Genomic DNA, 5885 nt, shown 5'->3' on the forward strand with positions numbered 1-5885 from the left:
TATTGAACATATTGGCTAATTCCATTTATCTGAAAGTCAAGATAAGCAAAATTAAGCTATTATGATAGAAATCAGAACAATGGTTCCTTCTGTAGGTTTACAGAGAAAGGTTCAGGAAGAATGTTCAGATGTGATGGAAATAGTCTATATCATGATTAAGGTGCTGGTTATGTGGATGTAAACATTCATCAAAACTTTTGTCACTCTCTTTTCTGCCTGCTCCCTCTTCTCCCCAAGGGCTGCTCTGGGAGAACCACGCTCCCTCAGAGCTCCCAGCTCCTGCTGAGCTAGTGCCTCCATCATCTCTCTTCAGCCACGGTCATGATCACATAACCAGACCTCATCAGCCATGATGAGATGTTCTACAATATCTGTAAGATCCGGAAGATGGGCCATGGGCTGTGCCTACAGGTGGAGGGAAAAGGGTGAGTAGGACAGAGGGTAACATTGATGACTTGCTCATTGGGGGAAATGATGGTGCTAAAAACTCTACTGAAAACACAGTAGTCACTGGTGTTCATGTCGTCATGAACCATTACTTGCAGGAAACCAGCTTCACAAAAGAAGCCTATAAGAAGTACCTCAGGGGCGCCTGGGTGGCTCAGTCAGTTAAGCGTCTGACTTCAGCTCAGGTCATGATCTCGTGGTCTGTGAGTTCGAGGCCCACGTCGGGCTCTGTGCTGACAGCTCAGAACCTGGAACCTGCTTCGGATTCTGTGCCTCCCTCTCTCTCTGACCCTCCCCTGTTCATGCTCTGTCTCTCTCTGTCTCAAAAATAAATAAACATTAAAAAAAAAAAAAGAAGTACCTCAAAGACTACATGAAATCAATCAAAGGCAAACTTGAAGAACAGAGGCCGGAAAGAGTAAAACCTTTTACGACAGGGGCTATGGAACACATTAAGCACATCTTTGGTAATTTCAAAAAAAAAAAAAATACTGGTTCTTCATTGGTCAAAACATGACTCCAGATGGCATGGCTGCTAGGCTGGACTACCATGAGGATGGTGCGACCCTATTTAAGATTTTCTTTAAGGATGGTTTAGAAATGGAAAACAGTTAACAAATTTGGCTGTGACTTTGTTGTCATAACCAGCCGCTACCCTTCATCCTCACAACACCTCACAACTTAGGCAAAGCGGACTGATGCCATCTTCAGTTATTTTTGACCTTGACTTATTTGGAGCAGAGGCATTTCTTTCAAGAAAAAAAAACAATGTCATGTAGGTTGTCTAAAAATAAAATGCATTTAAACTCATTTGAGAGAATGCCTCTTAGCTTAATACATATTTAAGTCCATCCTGTGTAGTGTCCTGGAGAAGCTAGTGCCTGGTTGTAGACTACTGCAAGAAAGCATAAGGCTGCCAGCAGATAACTTCTACAGTGAAAGCTACTTCTGGGACTGGAACCTAAAAAACGAGAACCAAAAAAATCTTAATTCTGAGTTCAAGTAAAGGGAAAGACCATGCTGGTAGCTGTGCCAACATTTGGAGTGGATTCCTTACACATTTCATCCCCTACAAACGGAAGTAGTTAACTCTGGAAGAGATTACCGAGAGAATAAAAAGAGATGAATAAAGTTGGAAGCAAAATAGCAACAAAACAAATCTCACTCTATACTTAAGATTTTTGTATTTATTGTATATAAATTATATCTCTATAAGAGTAATTATCGAAAAAAACCCTCTCAGTAGAAACATAAAAAGCAAAGTTTGACTTGCACTCCTGGTTAGAATGGAGAAATACGGGGTGGGTCGAATCTCCTGTCAAGGATGATGAGAAAAGCCAGCTAAAATACAAAAGCCATCAATGTCAAACTTTGCAGAACTGTAGGAGCAATGAAGATTAGAAGGATTAAGATTCCAAAGACAGAAAACCATGGGATCTGAGGGGAGGGTCTGCAGATGCTTTCTCTTTAGGAGTTTTGGCCAGATTTTTGGCAAGCAAGAGGGTGACAAGCCAGACTTTGCCCAGAGTGAAGTGGCTGCTGGAGTCAGAGAAACAGCTGAGGTTTTGGGGCTTTCACACGGCTACAGAGACAAAAGTGTAGACTTGATGAGTCTCAATACCAATTTTCTGTTCCAGATTTGCCGAATCCCACATGGCTGGAGGCTAAAGAGCAAGGGAAAAAAATTCTTATATTTACTTAGGAAATTCTACAGTCTGGTCCTCCATTTACCTTTTTTTTTTGAATTTTTGAGAGAGAGAGCACAAGCAGGGGAGGGGCAGAGAGAGAGGGAGATGCAGAATCCAGAGCAGGCTCCAGGCTCTGAGCTGTCAGCACAGAGGCCAACATGGGGCTTGAACCCACGAACTGTGAGATCATGACCTGAGCCGAAGTTGGAAGCTTAACCCACTGAGCCACTCAGGTGCCCCTTGATTTACCTTTTTGACTTTATTTTTCAATGTATCATAACATGTAGATGCTAATCAGAAGGAATATTTCTTCTTCCCTTTGCTGCCCTTCCCTGCCTTTTTTGCCTTGTTAATGACAGTTTCTATGCCTAGATGGCCTTTTCCATTACTTGTCTTGAAATATGAAAACCAATCTATTCTTCAAAACCAACTCAAATACTTTTTGTGTGACATTAGGAACATATCTTACTTACTCTGAACCTCAGTGTTCTCTAACAAATGATGATGAAATATACCTGCAAGATTGTGGTAAATGTTAAAAGAGATAATATAAGTGAAAATATCATATTGAGTACCTAGCACATAAAAGTTCTTCAAAAAATTATTCTTCACAAAGGAAATATACAATAAACTATATTTTTATCTACTAACGAAAGAGAAAATGAAAGTTAAAAAAAAATAATTTATAAAGCATAAAAACACAAACTACATAAGAATATATTATAGCAAAAATTTTGCCAGAGCTCTATACTGAAAGCTAGAAAACATTACTGAAAATAAAGAACTAAATAAAGACATATATATCATGGTTATGAATTAGAAAATTAAATATTTTAAAGATATAAATTTCCCCAAAAGGTAATATATAAATTCAAAACTCATCCAATCAAAATTCCAGGTTTGTTTTTTTGCAGAAATTATGAACTGATTTTACTTATTTGTTTTAATTTCAGATTTATTGAGGTATAATTGACATATAAAATTATGAAGATGATTTTAATTTTATGTGGAAATACAAAGGGTTCAGGATTTCTAAGGAATTCTTGAAAATTCTCCCTCTTCCCTTCTTTCCCACTTGCATGAGCTCTCTCTCTCTCTCAAATTAAAAAAAAAAAAGAGAGAGAGAAGGGGTGCCTGGGTGGCTCAGTCGGTTAAGTGTCCGACTTCAGCTCAGGTCATGATCTCACGGTTCATGAGTTCAAGCCCCGCATCCAGCTCTGTGCTGACAGCTCAGAGCCTGGAGCCTGCTTCAGATTCTGAGTCTCCCTCTCTCTCTGCTCCTGCCCTGCTCACGCTCTGTCTCTCAAAAAGTGAACAAACGTTAAAAAAATATAAAAAAAAAAAAAACAAAAGGAAAGATCTATGACAACATGAATGAATCTAATAAAGAAAATGTTGAACAAAAAAAGACACAAAAGAATACATAGTTTAGGATTCTATTTATATAAAATACAAAAAGCCAAAATTCATCTACGCTATCAGAAGTCAGGATAGTAGTTTCCTGAGGGAGAAGTAGTGACTGAGTGGGAGCCCAAAGGAGTTTTCAGGGGGAGGGGGTGGTGGTTATAGTTTGGTCTGGATGCTGGTTGCATGCATGTGTTCAGTTTGTGAAAATTTGTCAAGCTGTATACTTGGGATAAATGTACTTTCTGTATGTGTATTACATTTTAACATAAAATTAAAAAATAATCTTTCTCATCCCTTTTCTTTCCTTCCCTTCACAGATGCCCTCAGCTAGAATTATAACTGGTTTTATTGAATGAACCATCACTAGATAGATATACTCAGAGAGCAACAATTTTCTTTCTCTCCTCCTATTCCTTAGTTTAAACCCTTCCTGGATAAAATACTGTGCAGGTCCCATGGCTTTTCCAGTCACGCTTAGATAATAAATAGTCCCTTTGTTTTGGCATTAAAAAGTCCACTCTAGCCTAATAATCACATAACTTAAGCCTGGTCCAGGGTAACCATCATAACTTCAAACTCCTGTCCAATATAAAGCTTCTCTTTTCTCCCAGTGGGGGCCTGACCTAGGCGGGGAAGCCCACAGAGGAGGCGGCGATGTTCCTGCTTGGCTTTTTCATCAGTTCCCAGCTACCCCTTCTGCTCACTGGCTGCTGGCTTGTCTAAGCCCTTAGATTCAGGCCAAGGCACAGGGGATTAGGGGAAATGGCACTGTTTTATATGGCCGGAGCAGCTGCAGTGTACTTTGCTCCCCCGGATGCTGGCTCTCATGAAGTGCTTTTGTGGGTTTTCTGGAGAGCATCCCACTGAGACCTCAGATGGCAGTTCCCCCCCCCCCCCCCCCCCCCCCGCTCCCATTTACACGATGCTTGTCCTCCAGCAGCTGCTCTATGAGCTGCTCCCAGGCCTGGGCTTCCAAACACACCCTACACAGACCCTCTCAGTTGGGTCCTTTCTCCTTGCTGGGTAGTCTCCTTGAGCATGATCCATTTTGAGAAGAGTTCAGATGAGCTCCTTCTCATGGGATGTACATCTTTCCTTCCTGGGAAACACAAATGTTTGCCCTGCTGTTTCTGGAACTGCAGCTTGTTGCCAATCCATTCCTCCTTCTGTACTCTGCTGTGGGCTAGTCGCTCACCTTTAGATGACTGGATTGGGTTAATGTGCAGGTCTTCATGTCCCCCAAACTTCCGGGGTGCCCTGAGAACTCCCTCACCTGGCTTGAGCTGAAGGAAAGCATCTCCTTTTCTTCTATCTACAGAGTCAGTGGGCGGGCAATTCATAGCACACTGACTATTCTGTCCAAAGAAATCCCCTCCTACCTGGCCTTTGGGACATGGTCTCTTCTCTGCTCTCTAGGTGGATCTCTTAGAATCTTGCTCTAGGGCAGTGGAGATACAGTTGGGAACTGGGCTCCTACTGGATTGTTCTCAAAGTGAGACAGCAAGTCTCATTTTAACATCCTCTTACATAATTAATCTCTTTCCTCTTCTCATCTATCAGTTTTTCTCTCTTGACCTTTGTCACTTCCAATCTTGTGTTCCTGTTATTGATGTGTGTATCAAACTTCCTCTACTAAACTATAGGTTTTTGGAGAATAGGGTTCAAAGATGATTTCACTTTGTATCCCCTGTAAAACTTAGTGGAGCACTGGTACAGAGTTGGAGCTTAATGCATATGAAGGTAATGAAGAGCTAAATAATTAGAACTGCCTGCTCCAGGACTGGATACTTTGAGCAGGGCTAAACCTGATCTTTTGTTTAGTACCCCAAGGATTTTCTGATTCTGTAAGCCATGTTTAAAAATTTTTTTAACGTTTATTCATTTTTGAGAGACTGAGAGAGACAGAGCATGAGTGGGGGAGGAGCAGAGAGAGAGGGAGACACAGAATCCGAAGCAGCCCCCAGGCTCTGAGCTGTCAGCACAGAGCCCCATGTGGGGCTTGTACTCACAGCCCGTGGGATCATGACCTGAGCTGAAGTCAGACACTTAACCAACTGAGCCATCCAAGCACCCCTCTGTAGGCCCTGTTTAAAACACACTCATTCATTTGCTGTTCACTCAACAAATACTTTTTGAGAATTTATTATGTGCCAGGTACTGGGTAAATGATTGGAAATAAAAGAGACATGGCCTGTACCCTTTTGGAGTTTAGAATTGAATTGGTAGGAATTTGACATGAGAGAGGAGTAAGCTTTGGCTAGGAGGATAGGAAGAAGAACCAATCCCTGAAGGGAAAAACTGCCAAGTACTCTTGACTCAGAAGTGAGAATGTGTAGATATGTC

At 41.3% G+C, this 5885-nt stretch overlaps 1 pseudogene; it reads left to right on the forward strand.

The window, feature by feature from the left end:
- Positions 1 to 321: 321 nt before the first annotated feature.
- Positions 322 to 1062, forward strand: LOC125171742 (translationally-controlled tumor protein-like; annotated as a pseudogene).
- The last annotated feature ends 4823 nt before the right edge of the window (positions 1063 to 5885 follow it).

The sequence above is a fragment of the Prionailurus viverrinus genome, chromosome C1, assembly GCF_022837055.1.
Source record: "Prionailurus viverrinus isolate Anna chromosome C1, UM_Priviv_1.0, whole genome shotgun sequence".
In the NCBI taxonomy this organism is placed as follows: Eukaryota; Metazoa; Chordata; class Mammalia; order Carnivora; family Felidae; genus Prionailurus; species Prionailurus viverrinus.